The sequence below is a fragment of the Pteronotus mesoamericanus genome, unplaced genomic scaffold, assembly GCF_021234165.1.
Source record: "Pteronotus mesoamericanus isolate MK-2021 breed Mesoamerican mustached bat unplaced genomic scaffold, CSHL_Meso_final scaffold_31, whole genome shotgun sequence".
In the NCBI taxonomy this organism is placed as follows: Eukaryota; Metazoa; Chordata; class Mammalia; order Chiroptera; family Mormoopidae; genus Pteronotus; species Pteronotus mesoamericanus.
In genome coordinates, this window is record NW_026555312.1 from 20,678,538 (window position 1) to 20,697,592 (window position 19,055).

Sequence of the window (19,055 nt, forward strand, 5' to 3'; positions counted from 1 at the left end):
TATTGGAAGGCTATTTCTTGTCTCCTTTGTAGGATCTCATCACTTTCTTGTGTATAGTTCTTCCACTGATTTTCAATTTCCCTTCTCTGGTCCTTAGATTTGTTGATCAGATTTGCCAGCATGAATTTAGTCTCAGCCTGGACAGGTACATGTTCATTAGGTAGTAGCCCTATTTCCCCCATTATTCTGGATTTGAGTTTATTTACTGGTTCAGCTTCATCACTTCCCCTGTCTTTAAGCCCCATCGCTGCCTTTTTTTGGCTTCATTGGCTTCAAAAATTACTTACTAAATGGAAATACGATCTAGGGAGAATACCTGTGTCCTCCCTTGTGGCAAGTATTCCTGGTTCCTGTCGTCTGAGTTCAGCACAAGTCTCCACTATCCAGAGCTCTGTGGGTCCCAGATCACCTGGGTACTGGCAGGGCAGCCTTGAGTGACATTATGGCCCTGGCTGGTGCTTTGGGCCTCAGTGGCATTGGGGTTGTGGACTGTGCAGCACTGAAACTTCAGTCCTGAGGGGCTTTGTTTCTACTTCACAGGTGCTGAAAGTGAACTGTGTGGCTATTTCCCTGTTGCAGGAGCCTGGCCCTGGGGCTCTCAAGTCGCCAGGCTGTCCCAGGAATCAGCCCAGCTTCCCCAAGTCCATTTCTAGTATGCTGTGCCCGCCCTCTGTCTACCACTGACAGTCCTGCTTCTTGCACTGCCAGTGTCCTACCACTGTCCCTGGTGGGCTCCCAGGCAGGCTCCTGAGCCAGGCCAGCACAGGAAGATGCTCCGGCAGCTCTCGCAGCTCGGGTGTCTCCTCACTGTCCCTTCTCCACCTGATTAGGGCTGGGTGGAACCTGTTATAGTCTCTTTCACAGGTTGCAATGTGGAACGTGGAATGTAGGCATCTCCCTAGTCAAATCTCCATGGTGACTGAGTGGAGGGAGCAGAGCCAGCAGAGCTCATGAAGGGAACTTGGCCCTAGTGTGTCTGTTGGCTTTGGGAAGATTTTTCTTGATAGCGAAAAATCTTCTGAAGTTCCTCTGGTGGGCTTGTTTTGTGAGCAGCCTCCTCCAGTGTTCCCCAGGCTCCTTCCTAATAGCATTAGCATTCCTCTTATTTGGGAACAGGTTCTCTTGTCACATCTAAGAACCATTTTAAAAATACTAATATCTAATTACACTCATGTCAAGTGAGTCATAAACTCTGGGCATAGAACCCAGCAATAATGTCTTTTAAAAGTGTAAGGGGTTTGGTTACCGTGGTGTTAAACCTCGGTTCTTGAGTTTGGCTAAGAAGAATTCAGAGCCAAGAACTCTAATGCAAGAAGTTTATTTAGAAAGTCAAAGAGGTAAAAAACAGTGAGCCAGCAGAGCTTCATGGACTCAGGAAACAGAGGCAAAAGAAGGGCCCTTGGAGCTTAAGAGAAAGAAAGCACCCGAGAAAGAAGGCATGGGTGTGAACGAGGGGGTGGGGAGAGAGCGTGTGCGTGCATGCCCGTGTACGAGTGCACGCTGGGTTCCTTGCCTTAATGGTTTTTATCTGTTTTCTAAAGGCAGGAATTTCAGGGGAGGTCACCTTAGGAGGCCATGCATGTACCAGAGGACAAATAGCCCCAGCACTAGTTCATGGCCCTCTTGTCTCAGCTCTGTTCAAGGGTCTTGGGGGTTAATCCTGCAGTTGCTTTGTGTAGCTCTTTGAAAGGGAAAATGAGCTTTAATGACCACAGCCAGAGACCTGCTATTAGATAGCAACTTGAGTTGAAAAGGCTATGTGAAGAAGATGAAAAGACGGTAGAATGGCAAGGTGTGTGTAAATGGGGCACGTTGGTGGACAGAGGCATTCAAAGTTCCTGAGTGACACAGGCACTGAGGGAGTTCTTTGTTTGGAGTTTCCCCTCAATCCTGTCTTTTGAAGGCTGGGGCTGTTTTCAGTCCCTTACCTGGGAGCTGTCTGTGGGGCAGTGACTGAGGGACAGTGGTACCCTCCTGCATTTCCTGGGAAAAGGATGATCTACCCAGTTTGTTGTCAGTATGTTGCTGCTGGAAGTCTGTGTGACTTGTTGCTTTTGGCAGAAATAATGACCACCTGCCCTTAAGTAGGAACTGCCCAACTTGTGATGAAAATATCTTGATTACCCATGTTAATAGTGGCATGGAAGAGCAAAACTAGCTAAAATTTATAGTAGTTCAGAAACCTCACTTAAGCCCATTTTCCCTCTGTTAAGAAGTAACAAAATTAATCACTTTTTCTGTACCTGTCCATCCAGAAATTAGTGCTTCAAGAAACGAAATGATAAAAAGGCAGGTAATTTAGAGAGAGAGAGAGAACAGTGTAGGATAATATGTGGACTGTTTAAATTCCCCATTAGAGTAGACTTATGTATCACTTAACTACTTTCCTTGGTGTTTCAGGGTTTTTTTTTTCCTTTTCAATCCTCACCCAAGGATATGTTTATTGATTTTAGAGAGAGAGGAAGTGGGGGAGAGAGAGGGAGCGAGAGAGAGAAGGAGCGAGAGAGAGAAACATCTCTTGGTTGCCTCCTGTACACGCCCCGACTGGGGATTGAACCTAATTATGTACCCTGACTGGGAATTGAACCCAGAGCCTTTTTTGGTGTACAGGACGATGCTCCAACTGAGCCACCCAGTCAGGATGGTGTTTCGGGTTTAATGAGACAGCTGAAAAATTCACTAAAATCAGTTTCTAGAACATTTTCTAGAAAAATATATTTATAAAATTTAACATTTTAACCATTTTTTAATGTATAGCTTAATGGTATTAATACAGTTACATTGCTGTACTACCACATCACTATTCATTTTCTGGAACTTTTTCATTATCTCAAGCTCAGTACCCACTGAGTAATAACTCTCCATTCTCTACTCCCTGTGGCTCTTGATAACCACTATTCTACTTTCTCTTTATATCACTTGGATGATGAATTTTTTCATTCCATGAAATTCCATAGTTATTGTCCAAACCAGTGTAATACTGATTTCTAAATGTCTGCAGGGATCACCTCTCTTAAAAGGACCTTCATGTAACTAAATGCATAATTGCCTTATATTGGGAAATGGTAGACACTTCCTGTTAAGGACTTGAAACCATCCAATTTAGTCACTCCTCCTAGTGATCACTAACCTTGCAAACTCACCCTGAGAAAGATCATGTCTCTCATTAAAAACCCCCAATAATTTTAGAAAATTACTTTTAAGTGACAGGGGGTAAAATTGACTTTGTTGAATATGTGTTGTCATGTGCTTGGTATTCCAAATTTTTTACCAGTCTCCATTGAAAAAGGTAAGAAGAATCAGGAACAGTTATTTAATATTTTCAATACCTCCCAATTTATCAGTATAATATCATTGTTATTATCAGTAGAATATTATTGTTAACACTGGGCAACTATGCAGAAATAAGCACATCCAAGCTTATGCATTCAAGATGGCTTTTTAGTAATTTAATGAGCAATAGGAATTTTGGGAATTTGAAGGGAAATATTACCTTCACCAAATGACTCGCTCTTTTTTTGGCTATGGGTGCATCACTACACTCAGGAGACTAAGGAATGGAACAGGAGATGCAGCCCCAAGGGAGTGGCTTACCTTTGGCATAGGTGCTTAGAAGACAGCATCAGAGTTGAGCACGTGAGGGCTGCCCTAAAAGAGACACACAGTTGTCTAATCACATCCTGATTGGACATTAGGGAAAGGTTCCTGATGTAAGTGGCCTGTAAAGCAGTGCGTGCTGAAGGCCTCAAACTGTTTTAGCTGGTACATATTGGGAAGGGAAACACACGAAATGGGGCAAAACTGATGAGGAGACCACCAGAGTTCAGGCTTATAGATGGGGGGAAAACCAGCTCTAATTCTAGTCCTTGGGAACATTTCTCTTCAGCAGATGTGTGGGATGTAGTCCTGGGGAGAGAAGGGCCTTGGGCCTGTGGAGAGCACTTTGATAGGTCATGCGGAATTTGGGCCTTTTGAAGCTTAGTAAAGTTGTGCTTTAGAAAGGCAAGTCCGGGCATGGTGCACACCTAAGGTAAATCATAGAAGGTAATTATTTATACAAAGTGGTTAAAGTCTATATCTTGGAGGAAGATACTGAATGTCTCTAAATTATGTTGGTTGTGATGAAAATGAAAAAGAGGGGCAGGCCCTGGCTCTTGTGGCTCAGTGGATTGAGTGCCAACCTGCTAACCAAAAGGTCACTGGTTCGATTCCCAGTCAGAGCACATGCCTGAGTTGTAGGCAAGGTCCTCAGTAGAGGATGGCAACTTTTGTGGTTCTGTATACATTTTTGGAATATTTGTTCTAGTTTTGTGAAATCCATCATTGGTATCTTGATAGGAATTGTGTTGAATCTACAGCTTGCTTTGGGTAGTTTGGGCATTTTAATTGATGTTAATTCTTCTTGTCCATGAATGTGGTATATGCTTCTACGTATTTGAGGTCTTCTAGATGATTGGATCTGTGATTAGGTATTTGTGTTTGGGATCCCTGGCTTAGGGGAGAGAAGGGGCAGAGAGGAAGCAAGGACTTAGGTTTAGGAAGGGAAAGGAGGGTAAGGGACAAAGAGTAGAGAAGGATATGTGCTTCTGCTGGTGTGGGTGGAGTCTGTTGTCTTAGAGAGTAGGGTAGGGTAAGCTGGTGGTCTATGGAGAACTGTTTCTCAGGAATCTAATTCATGTCAGACAATAAAGCTATGTACTTTCATGTTTATTACACCCTTACAATAACCTTCTCAAGGTTAACATAGAAATTATGTATCGTTTCAAAGGAAAAATGCAGAGGAAGGTAAGAAGATATCAAAAAAGAACTTATAAAAGTAAAGAAAAATAGTGATCATGATGGTTGTTAGAAATGAGCATTACTGTAGTGGTGGATGTTGTGGTGTCTTTATTCTAATTTTTGGGTATATGGAAGGTAGAGTGCTAGGTAGAGTCAGAAATGTAAAGTTGGTTTTTAAGTTGGGTATCTTGAAGCTAGTTGAACTCTCTATTTTTGTGTATGCTTGGAAATTTTAAAACAAAATGTTTCGGGTTTTTTTTTTTTTTAAATGATCAAGCAAAGAAGTAAAATAGTCTTGGTTGTAATAAAAAGTGGAAGAGTTTGAATAGCAGAGGGACTTCCTTCTCTCCCACTTTCAGACCTATATGATAACATAAGCCTATGGACTTATTTTTGAGGCAGAATTATTAACAGACCATTTAGGAAGTAAAGACAATAAAATGAGTTTTTTTGTTTTTGTTTTTTAATCCTCACCCAAAGACATGCTCATTGATTTCAGAGAGAGGGGAAGGGAGTGAAGGAGAGAAGGAGAGAAACATTGATTGGTTGCTTCTCATATGCGCCCTGACTGGGGACCAAACCTGCAACCTAGGCATGTGCCCTGATTGGGAATTGAACCCCTTTTCTTTGGGTTTATGGAATGGCATTCCAACCAACTGAGCCACACAAGTCAGGACCAGTTTTTTTTGTTTTTAATGTGCTCATTTCAGCTTTATGTGTGAAGACTGCAGAAATCAAGTGGTTTCTTCATCTTCATTCTATTGCAGTGGAATTTTTGTCATTTACATTAGAAGGAAGCCCAGGGCTGGACCTGTCTCATTGCAGAAGGTGTATAGCTCCATAGAAATAGATGCTGCAAAGAAGAGAGCTATAAAGGCAGGAAAATAAAGAGGAGCTAATGTTTATGAAGATCTTACTCTGTACTGGGCACTCTAAACACATAACATGTTTAATCCTTACAGCAACTCTAGGAGGTAGGGACTGTTGTTCTTCCTTACTTATTTTTATTTTATTGTAATAAAATATAAAAGACATAAAATTACTGTCAGCTATTTTTAAGTGTGTAGTTCACTGACATTAAGCACATTCACCTTGTTGTATAAAGTGTCGCCACCATCCATCTTAGAGCTTTTTCATTTTCCCCAACTAAAATTTTGTACTCATTAAACACTAACTCCCTATTCCTTCCTCCTCCCAGCACCTGGCAACTACCATTCTACTTTCTGCTTGTATGAATTTGACTACCCTAAGTACCTCATAAGAGTGGGATCATAGAGTATTTGTCCTTTTGAGAGTGGCTTATTTCATTGGAATAATGTCCTCAAGGTTCATCCATGTTGTAACGTGTCAGAATTTCCATCCTTTCCATCCTTTCTTAAGGCTGAATAATATTCCTTTGTCTGCATGAACCACATTTTATTCATTTATATGTCAATGAACACTGGTTGTGTTTCTCTTCTGACAACTGGTAATACATGTGTTGCTATGAACATAGGTGTATAAATATAGCAGAAGTTGAATTGCTAGATCATATGGTAATTCTATGTTTAATATTTTTAGGAACTTCCATACTGTTTTCTACAGTGACTGCACCATTGTACATTTCCATCAGCAGTGCACTAGGATCCAATTTCTCCAGGTAGGTGGTAGGTATTGTTCTTATTTCAGTGTTACATAGGAGGAAAAGAGATACAAAGAGGTTATATGAGTTCACATAGCTAACATGTGCAAATCTCAATTTGAACCCTACAATTCGACTCCAGATCCTTAGATAGACAGGTAAGGTGAGGCACAGAGACATGATTAAGGGCACTATGTCTAATACAGTGTCGGAACCTGTATTCAAACCCAGCATTCAAACTCTGCCTTCAGAGTTCACGTTGTCAAACGCCCTTAGGTATAGCGGTTGGTTTTTCTCCCTCCATCCCTCTCTCCCTTCCTTTTTGTTTCCTTCCTTCCTTCCTTCCTTCCTTCCTTCCTTCCTTCCTTCCTTCCTTCCTTCCTTCCTTCCTTCCTTCCTTCCTTCCTCCCTCTCTCCCTTCCCTTCCCTTCCCTTCCCTTCCCTTCCCTTCCCTTCCTTCTCTCTTTCTTTCTTTGTGCTCTTTTAAAAAATGCCATATTTTGTAGAAAGATATTAATTTTTGAACATCTATATATGGTTTGTTCCTGCTTTTCTAATTTTATGCTTTAAACTATTCTGTTATTTAAAATATTTAAAAATGTATGCAATATATGTAAGTTTCTTCTTATTTAAATTTCTTGGGTAAAATTTTGCTTTTAAATGTTTTGAATAAATCCAAATTGTTTCTTGTGGAGTTTTTAATACCTTTTCTACCTACCCCTGCCAGAGTTTCAAATAAAAGCAAGCAAAACTTTCTGAAGTCAGATTTAAATTGAGGATATCGAAGGTAAACATTGAGGACTTTAAAAAAAAATTCAGATAAAGTAAATTTTCCAGCTTTATCAACAGAGCAGCAACAGCTAAGGCATGTACCCAGTCCTTTAATCCCTGGGTGTATTTTGCTAAGAGGGTGTGCAGTCTTTCTCAAAGACCCGTCATCAGGTGGCTTTTTGGCATTCTGAACATAGTGCCACCTCTGTGATGATGGCTCAGCTGGACCCGTGTGTCAGTTCATGTTGCAGTCTGTCTCCAGGCTTCTTACATTGCCCCAGGGAAGTATCTCTGAAAATGGAGATTGAGGGCCTCCTTTACCCTGCTCAAAAGAGCGGTTCTGGGCGTGCATGGGCCCACGCCCCTTTTCTAGAATTGGGGTGAATGGCTCATACAGTACACTTACATAGCTGGGTATTAGTTTTAGAGAAAGGCTCCTGGTCCCAGTGTATCAAGGACCCACAATTATGTAAAGATGAACTCACTGATCTGGAAGGTGTTTTTAAAATAATCTCTAATTTAGTGGTTGGTAACCACCTTGGATGTATACTGCAATCTACCTGTGGAGCTTGAAAAATAATGAGGCCAGAGGCCCACCTGCATAGATTCTGAGGTAACTGGTCTCGTGTGTGCCCTGGCCATTAGGATTCTAAATAGCTTCACAGATAATTCTGTTGTATATGGTGTTATGGTATAGGATTGTTGCTCCAGTTTCTTTTGAATACGTTAGGCTGTTGAGATTTTTGCTATATCGAAAGCTGTAGAAATGTCTGTTCTTAGCATGTGTTTATTAGGGGGATTGGTGGAATATATTCCTCAGGTACCAAAGGTATCTATTCTATTTTGTTTACTTGTGATAGACAATTATTTTTATATTTTTATGGAATATGTCTAATATTCATATAATTTAGTGCTGGTTGCTGTAGAGGACCAATCTGATTTCCTTTGCAGAATTTTTAATTTAGAGATATACAGGAAGGGCAACTATTTGCTCTCCTAGATGTCAGTGCAAGTTCCAGGTCACTTTCTGAGTTCTAATGATAGTTTCATTTTACAAACTGAAGACTGATGACGTTTGAGATGCCATTTCTGTGGTTCCTGAAGGCTTCTTGTTTATACATTCATCACCTCTAGCTCTTGCCCTTCTGTGCATTTAAACACTTGCCCAGATCATTACTTCATTAAATCTGGCTATGTCTTTGATTAAACCACATAATCAGTCAAGGGTTCTGGACTGGTACCAGTCAGATCCTGTTAGGAACCAGGCCGCACAGCGGGAGGTGAGCTTGAGTGTAATGTCCTTGAATCATCCTGAAACCATCCCCTACCTGCTGGTCTGTGAAAAAATTGTCTTTCATGAAACTGGTCCCTGGTGCCAAAAAGGTTGGGGACTGCTGAAGAAGAATGATTTATCTTACCCTTTCAGGGCCCTGGGAGTTTGTTTAAAAAGACAGCCTGGCATTGGCCTCCCTGTACGCCTGGCTATAAGATTATTTGATTTAAAGTTCATCAGAGTTCAGAGATGAGATCTGGAGTGTGGGGAAACAAATGTTTTAATTTCTTTGGTTATCTTTTTAAAATGTGTGTTACAGTTTTAAAACTTTGTCCTTGTTTATAGTGCAGCTTCCCCCCCACTCTGATTCTGTTTTCTGAACATAGGATGTTCCATGAAAATTTTTTTATGCTAAAATGGTGTAAAACAAAGAAGCAATTACCATTAATTTATATGAAAAGTTTTGAGCGTTCCCAGACCCAAAAATAATCTACCAAATCATACCAAATACACTTAACTACTTTCAGTTTTATGCTAAGTGTAACACCCTTGTGAATGCTCTTAGGCTTTTCTGATATCTTAGGACACATTTTTGCTAATGGATGCACAAAATAAATCAAGGTAAAGCTCAGATGCTCACAGAAACAGTTCAAAGTCATGTGTCTTGATGCAAAGATGTCAAGTGTAGTTCCTGGGAAAGGAGCTTGGTGGTGGGACTCACTGCTCAGGTAATGCTCTGCCTCTATACCATCTCAAATGCTGAGTGTGGTTTTATACCTATTCAGGTGTGCATCATAGTGATTCAGTATTTATATATATTATGAGATGATAAGTCTAGTTATCATCTGTCACAAAGCTATACTAGCATTACTGACTATATTCCTAGGCTGTATGTTACATCCCCATGACTTTTATTTTCTTTGGATTTCTTTTGGTTAGTGAAAATGGGTACTAAAGAACGTCTTTCATAAGAGCAAAGTAGCATTTTGTGAAATTTCAAAATGGAAGGAATACATGTCAGCAGTTGAAGCAGAAAGGAGGTATGATCCATCTTGGCTTTCCTGCTGTATATTTTTTAGAGACCTCACTTAAGGGCAGAAAATGATTGGGTTATTCTAGTAGTTGAGGACAAGGACTTCCTTATCCACTCCAAAACCTTTTCAGATATAGACAGAGCAGAGAAATATATACATGTGTATGTGTGTGCACATATAAATGTATTTAGTGTATCTGTTACGTCTATTTATATTGATACATAGCTACTGATTCAGAATGACGTAGAGGAAATTCTCTTAGGCATATCTGCCATTGGTCCTCCTTGGTTTTTTCAGGTACAGGCACATTTGGGTTTGCTAAAGCATTCATCTTCACGTAATTTCATGATGGTTGTGGGGACTGGCCTGGGAAGATAGCTCTCTTTTCACATTTGTGCAGTTTTTCCCCTTAGTAAACTATCTTGGTGACAGGTGTGTGGAGGTGGGAGGTAGAACAAGAGTGCTGCTAGATGAAAGGAACAGATTGTTTAGGTAAAGGCAAGGGCATCTGGTCATTTCTGATGTCTTAGAAAATGAATCCTCCCTTGAAAGGATTTTAAGAGGCTTATAGATCAGTTGGTAGGATTTTTCTAGTCTCTACTCTCATTTCTTTTCCTTTTCTTCTTCCCTCTAATTATTCCTTGGTGTTGACCTCCAGGGGCTGATTAGTTACACACGTCACTAGGAAAAGGTCAGGGGTTATAGCATTGGAGCACTTAATTTTCTGTTGCCTTAATATAGTTTTAACATGTTTGAAATGAAAAAGGCAGTAAGGTGCCAGTGAATTCTCTTTAAAAACTTAGCTCATTATTTTATAGAGGATGTTCTGCCAGCTCCTCTTCCTGTCCCCACTCCACCCAACTCCCCCCACTATCCCTCCTTCTGGGTATTTCAATGCCAACAACATTTTTAAGAGAAACAATTCAGAAATGCTTCTCTTGTATCAGTGATAGCTTGTGTCATCTTCATATAGGAACTATAGAATCAAATATGGTAGCGCAGAGCGGGATTACTGATATAACTACTAAACAATTGGATTTTATGTAAAACTAAAGTTCCATTTTTATTGAATATGGGGATAACTTTTACCCAAAGGTAAAGGTAGTGTCTGATGATTACAGTGAAGCAGCTACTCTGTGTCAGGCATTCTCCAGAGATTGAAAGACAAGGATGAGTAAGACATGGAGCCAACCCTTTAAGAAATTTCCAGGGAGCTCCTTCTGCCATTTATCTTCTTATCCATATACTCTTCCATAGTTACCAATCACACCTGTCTTCCTCCTTGCTCACTTAGAGATGCAGTGGAGACAGTTTTCTCACTTCTTGGCGCACTTCCTCTTTGGATTGCAGTGCTCTTTTAATTGGGGCACCTCTACTCCAAGTGTGCTCTTACGGCCGCAGAGTTTCAAATCCACCTCCCACATCTCATATCTGTGTTCTAACAACCTCAAGTCACTTGAACTCACAAAATGTGGTAATATGTGGATTCCATTTCAGTGGGGCTGGATGGGGCCTGAGGACCTGCATTTCTAGTGGGCTTTTATGTGACGCGAGTGCAGACCTATTGACCACACTGGGAATAATCAAGAGATACTCTTTTTTCCTCAAGAGAACCTATACTTAACCTCCTCTTTGTTGGAGAGTAGCAAAGATGTTTGGCCTCTCATAATATGGGATAGCATAGGTAGCTAACCAACTAGTTCTGGCCTAAATGCTCTCATGGGGACTCAAAGTTAAAATAAGGACTTGCATGCCCTGGACGTGTGGCTTAGTTGGTTGAAGCATTGTCCCATACACTGAAAGACTGCAGGTTTGATCCCCGATGCAGGTGCATGAGGGAGGCGATTGATGTTTTTCTCGCATCGATATGTCTTTCTTTTTCTCTCTCTCTCTCTGCCCCCCTTCCTCTCTAAAATCAGTGAACATATCCTTTGGTAAGGATTTGAATGAATGAATGAATGGAGTGAATGGAGTGAATGAACCTGCTTACTATGTGCTAGACACAGATCTTGGCTTTATTAATATACTTGATCCTCACAGTCTTACGAAGTAGGCACTATTATTATTTCTGTTTTACAGATGGGGAGATTGAGGCACAGAGAGGTTAAGGAGGTTGATCAAAGTCACATTAATAAATGAAAGAGTACAGGGCTTTGAACCCAGGCAGTGTGGCCTCAGTACTTAAGCTTTGAAAGGATTGCTGTGTGCATCCTCTGTGCCTAAAGTGTTCCATTTGTAGGGAAGTGGAGTCAAGTCAAGGTTCAGAAATGAAGATGTCTTATGTCTTGGTTTGGGTAGTGGCAAGCTGAGTACAGGTGTGTGGTCAGTATAAGGAGAGTTAGCAGGAGAGACTGGGGCTGCGTTATTCATGTTTCATGGGCAGGATTTGGAGGAGAGACAAGCAGGGTGGTAGTAACTGAGGAACAGTAGGGCCAGTGTATCAAATTTTTATTAAAACATTACAAAGTATCAGATTCTGGGGTTTACATTTATTATTTCATTTAAACCTTATAATGATCTTATGACATAGATACAAATTTTATAGAATAGAAAACTGAGGTTTAGCGAGATTAAGTAATTTTCCTAAGGTCGGCAGAGAGGACGTTACCATAATTTGAATTTTAAGTCAGTGCTATCTGATTTCAAAACCTGTTTCTGAAATTTCTTTGCTCTGCTGCCCCCTGGGCAGGGACTTAGACCAGAAATTAAAAAATAGGGGAGATCAGAACTTGGTTATTGAGACTGCCATATAAAGAGGTATTTGGCTACAGAGATGAAGGTGAGAAAACAAGAGCAGCAGTTAAGAGAATGGACAAGATTCCCTCAATGCTGGCTGTTTAAAACTGGCCTAGAGCCCTTTAAGACCTCCCTTTGCAGGTGTGGTCCTGGGTTGGCCACTGAGCTGATACATCATGTGGGGTTAAGTGGCCCCAGCTTCAATCATTTTCCGTCTGATGATTAATGTTTGTGAGGATTGAACACTGTTCCTGATCTCCTGCATCCTTCATCCCTGAGGCAGCCCAGGGAAGGCCAGAAATACCCTCACTTTGACAGCTGTTTCTTAGTCACACATGTGTGTGTCAACATCAGCGGCACCAAACTCGTGGCTTCACCAGAAGTGAAAAGTGGTTTAGCTTTCTTCCCCCCGATCTTTATGATTATTGCATTTCTGGCCGCAGACATTTCTCATGGCTACAAATGTGAAGATCTGAGCTTATATACTTTAAATGATCTTATAGTCCTGTGTAACCCCATATAAATCTCTTAAACAGATAACTAAGCTGACAGCATGTATGGTGTGTCCAAAGAATTCTCTGCCTCAGGATGCTCATAAAGAAAGGCATTGACTGGGGTTAGCAGATGGCACTGCTCTTTTTTTGGCAATCATCGACAAGTATTCAGCACATGCAGGTGCTTCTCCATGAAGCTGTTCTGTGCACATGCTCCCAGCCCCGACCATGCAATGTAAAATGCTGCTGTTCCCCTGCTTCTGTGGGTCAGATGGCAGGCTGCGCTGTCTGATGTGGTCCCTTTCCTGTTTTATCGTTACAATCAAAGGCTTGCATTTCATTTTTTAAACAACAGATTATTTATAGAGAAAGATTATTTATAGAAGCATCAGAACTGTATTACAAAAAGATAATAAGAGAAAAACACCTCCATTCACTATTTTAAAACCAAGATTACCTGGTTTTAAACTTTTCTTAAAGGATTTCTACATAGTTGTACCTGTTGTTTTATATCTACATTGTCTCGTATTGCTACATAATCTTTATCATTACCATTTTAATGGTTGCATAAGATCCTGTTGTGATACTATACTATTAATTATTTAAGTCTGTTGTTGATGTGTACATTGCTCCCACCTTTTCACAATTATAAATAATACTGGGAGACATACAGCTTTTTTCATATATTGAATTACTTTCTTATGATAAGAGTCCCAGGTGTGGCATTAGTAAGTCAAAAAGTATGAACAAGTTTATGGCTTCTAAAACATATTGCCAGATTGCTTTCCAGAGGAGTGGAACCAATTTATAATGCTATCATTGAGTTATTTGTTTCACACATGGCCAGCCAGGGTAAGGGATGCAGCCTCCCATGGTAGGAGGGGAGGAAGAGGAAGAGGGTGTGTATGTGTGTTAGCAAAACTTGCTTGTTTACGTATCTGTGGATTTAAGCCTCAATGACACTCTGTATTATTCCTGTTAATAGGAATATACTAGGTAACTAATGTCAATATACTGTTTATCCATTTCAGTGTTTAATATAGCAGTGTGCTAGAAATGGAGAAGAAGCAAGTTCTGTATATTTCCTGTTACCCTGGAATTTGAAATTTTTAAAAAGTTTGAAAATGTGAATTGGTAAAAGCATTCAGCCATTGTGATGAGGTTTTTAGTGACCCCTATGTCTCAGGAATACCTGATGATTTGGAGTGGAATGGGGAAGGAGGTTGATAGGGCAGGCAGGGTGCAGGCATTGGAAGAACCTGGGCATCTGCTCAGGAGCATATTGAACCTCTGCAGCAAAAATAACCTCACCTAGTTACTATCACCTTTCAGACGCTGAATGGAGTGCTTGTGTGGAGAAGGATTTTGAGGTCCCATCTATGCTCAGTGGAAACTGGGATTAATCAGCTATTTTAGGTCTTTGTCATTGCAGTTTTCTTCATTTCTTTATATTGCCCATTGGATGTAAACATTAAGTGCCATGTAGTAGGGACTGTTCCTTTGAAAATGAATAACATTTTTTAAAATTTATTTTTATTGTATTTTTTCCATTACCATTTATCCCCCTTATAGCTTCATCCCCCACCCTTGCAATCACCACACTGTTGTCCATGTCCATGAGTCCCTTTTCCTTTTTGCACGATCCCTCCATCCCCTAACCTCTCCCGCCTCTACCTTAGCTGTCATCCTGCTCTCCATCTATTGAGTCTGTCTCTATTTTGCTTGTTAGTTCAGTTTGTTCATTAGATTCCACATATGAATGAAGACATATTTATCTTTTTCTGACTGGCTTATTTTACTTAGTATAGTGTTCTCCAAGTCCATCCATGCTGTTGCAAAGGGTAAAATTTTCTTCCTTTATATAGTTGAGTAGTATTCCATTGTGCAAATGTCCCATAGTTGTTTTATCCACTCATCTACAGATGGGCACTTGGGCTGCTTCCATATCTTGGCGATTGTTAGTGTTGTGATGAACACAGGGGTGCTTATGTTCTTTTGAACTAGTGCTCTGGATTTCTTTGGTTAAATTCCCAGAAGTGGAGCTGGGTCATAAGCAGTACCATTTTTAATTTTTTGAGATGTCCATACTGCTTTCCATAGTGGCTGCACCAATCTGCATTAGCACCAACAATGCGGAAGAGTTCCCCTTTCTCCATATCCTCCCCAGCACTTGTTGATTTATTGATGATAGCCATCCTAAAAACATGAAAGGAAAATTTTTATACCTGTCTTCTAAAGTGTTCAGTACAGTGTTTTGTATGTTATGTAAGTGGTCATTTTGTGTCTTTTGATTGGATGAATGAATGAGAAAAAGTCATACTTAATCATCATGATCCCAGGAGTTATACCAAACCCCCGTAGGTCAGTAATGGGATCCCATACTACTTGTGCTCATGTGTAAAACCTGCAGCAAATTTCACAGGGGTAAAGAAAGAGGATATTATAGCTGAGAAATTCAGGAAAGGTAATGCCAGAAAAGACCCTTGACTCGTGTGTGTTACCTCCCAGATCATCTAATGGGATTTTTTTTTTTTTTTTGACAAATGAAGAAACTGAGCCTATTAAAAGTGTCTTCCCCAAGGTCACACAGATAGTGATCAATGATAAAGAACTCATTTCTGGGTCTCTTGGTTCCCGATCTAGTGTTGGGAAAATTTGGGGTACTTGACTGGCTACTCTCATCCCTTGAGCCCTCAAGAAAGGTGTATTTGGAGGTTTTTTGTTTATTTTGGCTATATGCCCACATCTTTAGTCTCTTGTAGCTGCATAGAAATGTGCTGAGAGTCCCTGCCTGGTATGGCTCAGTGGATTGAGCACCAGCCTGAAAACCAAAAAGTTGCCAGTTTTTTTTTTCTTTCTTAAATGCAGATTGATTTTATTTATTTATTTTAAATGTCAAAGTTAATTATATTAAAAAAATTTAAAACTCTTATAAAGACTCAGCAATTAAACTAACATGACACCAGCACAGAAATAATCAAGGAGATCAATGAAATAATATGAGTATTCTAGGGACAAACGTATATATCTTTCTAGCAATATATGATTAAGTTGATATTTCAAGTCAATGGGTAAAATAAGGCTTATTCAACAAATAAGGTCATGGACCACTATTACTTGAAATAAAACAAATATAGAGCCCTATTTCATACATTATACAAGAAATATTCAGGTGAATTAAGAATCAGTATGTAGAATCTAAGGAGTTTTTGGAGAAAATGCAAACTAATATTTTTCATGATCTGAGTGAAATATTCAAACCCAGAAGCTATAAAGTAAATATTGACAATATGACTATATTAAACATTTAACTATATAGTAATGTACATATAAAAAAGTTAAAGGACCAGGAATAGAATAGAAAAGCATTTGCAACACATCTAAAACATAGTTAATAGGTTTGTTTTTTTTTTTGAAAAAAGTTCTGCAAACCTTTAATCAATAAATGGATAACGAATACCAAAAAGTATTCGTTACTTTTTAATAATACTTTTAAATAATACTTTAAAATACTAAAGTAATACTAAAATTAATTAATTTAGTAATTAATACTAAAGTAATAATACTTTAAATATGTTAAACATTTAACTATATAGTAATGTACATATAAAAAAAGTTAAAGGACCAGGTATAGAATAGAAAAGTATTTGCAACACTTCTAAAACATAGTTAATAGGTTTTTTTTTTTTTGAAAAAAATTCTACAAACCTTTAATCAATAAATGGATAATGAATACCAAAAAGTATTCATTACTTTTTAATAATACTTTTAAATAATACTTTAAAAAACTAAAGCGATACTAAATTAATTAATTTAGTAATTAATACTAAAGTAATAATACTTTAAATACGTTAAAAAGTATTTAAAGCTTTTTTAAAAAAATAATAGAAATAGGCAAGAAATATACTAAAACAGGTTTAGTTTAAACAAATAATAAAAGAACAATTAACATCATTGTCACAATCAGATTAATGAGTATTAAAAATATTGGTAATATCAAGTATTGGCAACGCTGAAAGGAACTGGGTATTTATTCATAGAAACTTTTTCTCCATCTTAAGGCAGTCCTGTTAGCATATTTTGCAGTGCTTATTTGGTAGAGGTGTTTTCTTTTAGCCTTCTTTTGTCTGGGAAACTCCTTATTTCACCTTCTATTTTAATTAAGAACCTTGCTGGGTAGAGCAGTCTTGGTTGCAGGCCTGTGCTTTTCATGACTTGGAATATTTCTTGTCATTCCCTTCTGGCTTGCAGTGTTTCCATTGAGAAGTCAGCTGCTAGCCGTATTGGGGCTCCCTTATATGTGACTACCTCTTTCTCCCTTGCTGCCTTTAGGATTCTGTTTGTCTTTGATATTTGCCATTTTGATGATGATGTGTCTTGGAGTGGGCCTCATTGGGTTCCTCATGACTGGGACCCTCTGTGCTTCTTGGACTTGTGTGACTTTTAATCTCCTCCAATTGGAGAAGTTTTCCATCATGACTTTTTCAAACAGGTTCTCTATCCCTTGTTCCTCCTCTTCTCCCTCTGGTATCCCTATTATCCGGATATTATTACATTTCAAGTTGTCCTGCATTTCCCTAAATGCGTCTTCATTCTTTTTGAGTCTTTTTTCATTTTCTTGCTCTTTCTGGGAACTTTCTTCTACCTTGTCCTCCAGCTCTCTGATTCGGTCCTCAGCTTCATCTAGCCTGCTTTTCATTCCTTCTACTGTGTTCTTCAATTCAGAAATTGTATTCTTCATTTCCTCTTGTCTCTTATTGATAGTTTCTATGTGCTTTTTTCATGCTGATATAGTTTGCAGTAAGTTCCTGGTAGTTTCCCTGTAGTTTTTTGTAATTCTCTCTGAGCTCACTGAGCTCATTGAGGTTCCTTAGGACCGTTGTTTGGAACTCAGTATCTGATAGTTTACTTGCCTCTATTTCATTTAGTTCTCTTTGTGGATATTCTTCCTTTCCCTTCGAGTGGGGCGTATTTCTTTGTCTTCCCATTATTTGTGAGATTCTTCTCTTTCGTTTCTGCTTCTTAAATTGATCTTTCTTGATTTCCTGACTTTGTAGTGTGAAATTCTATGGTTGGAGATCGCTGTTTTTACTTTCTGGATCTGTCTCAGATGATGTCAGATGTTGACCCTGTCCCACCTTAGGCAGTCTGTTTGAGACTTCAGTAATCTACTGTTTGTGGCCGTCTCCTTTAGCTGTTAGTCTAGTCTCTCTGTACTTAGCAGACTGCCTTAGACAGCTCAGGGCGAGGTGGAGTCCCTCCTGGGGGCGGGGTTATTGGGTCCTTTCACAGCTGCTGCTGTATGGGGGAGGAGTCCGCACTGGGATCCTGCCAGCTACTCTCTCAGTTCTCTCCCCAAAACCTCTGTCCCCAGTCTCTCCTCAAGTGACGCCAGACCTCTCTTGTGCCCCCTTTCTCCAGGGATTTACTGTCTGTGGCTGCCACCCTGAACACAACAGGCAGACAGCAGAGGGCAGGATGGAATGCCACCTGGGGGCGGGGCCACTGGGTCCTTTCACGCAAGTGGGGCCACTGAGTCCTTTCACGCAGGTGCCCCTCAGGAAGTGTGGTGCCCCTCAGCAAGATGGCTGGTGCTGCATGGGGGATGAGTCAGCATTGAGATTCCACCGGCTACTCTCCCAATTCTCTTCCCCAAAGCCTCCTTCCCCTGTCTCTCCTCAGGCGTCTCTAGCCCACTCTGCCCCACCTTTGCCAGAGACTATGGTAAATGGCTGCAAATGAAAATTTTGCGTTGGCCCTTTAAACAGTTATTTGCATCTCCAGCCACCTGTCTCTTGTGGGAAGCAACCCTGCTGCTTTTCCCAGGTGGCTGTTTTCAGTGTACTTTTTGGGCTCTGGTGCTGTGGGCTAGAGATCCCCACTTTTGGTTTAGACCCCGCTCTTCTCTGGGGGATCCAGCTCGTTTCAATATCCTTCTGGTGCTGCCGCTCATGGGCGCCCCACCTGCCTTCTCAGGTCTCTACCACACTCCTTACCAGTTAGGTTGTCCTAAAGCAGATTCTTCTGTCTCTGAGGTTACAAGGCTCCTCTCTCGCTATTGTTCAGTTGTTTGTTCCCAGTGATTTCTCCACAATTTAGTTGTAAATCCAGGTTGGTCCTGGGAGGAGGTCAGTGTGACTTCCACTCACTCCTCCGCCATCTTGATTCTCAAAAGTTGCCAGTTTGATTCCCAGTCAGGGCACATGCCTGGGTTGTAGGCCAGGTCCCCAATAGAGGTGCAAGAGAGGCAACCACATGTTGATATTTTGCTCCCTCTCATTCTCCTTCCCTTCCCCTCTCTCTAAAAATAAATAAAATCTTAACGAAAAGAAAAAGAAAGGAAATGT

At 40.1% G+C, this 19,055-nt stretch overlaps 1 protein-coding gene across 4 annotated transcripts in view; it reads left to right on the forward strand.

Annotated features, from left to right (window-relative positions):
* Positions 1 to 19,055, forward strand: part of FARS2 (phenylalanyl-tRNA synthetase 2, mitochondrial) — a 529,812-nt gene that overhangs the window by 23,633 nt on the left and 487,124 nt on the right. For 3 of the 4 annotated variants that reach the window (XM_054591914.1, XM_054591911.1, XM_054591915.1), the window contains exon 2: positions 6,340 to 6,418. The gene's annotated coding sequence lies outside the window, so the exon portion shown is untranslated. Of the gene's footprint in view, positions 1 to 6,339; positions 6,426 to 19,055 lie in introns of all 4 variants that reach the window. The other variant, XM_054591912.1, reaches the window with a different exon arrangement.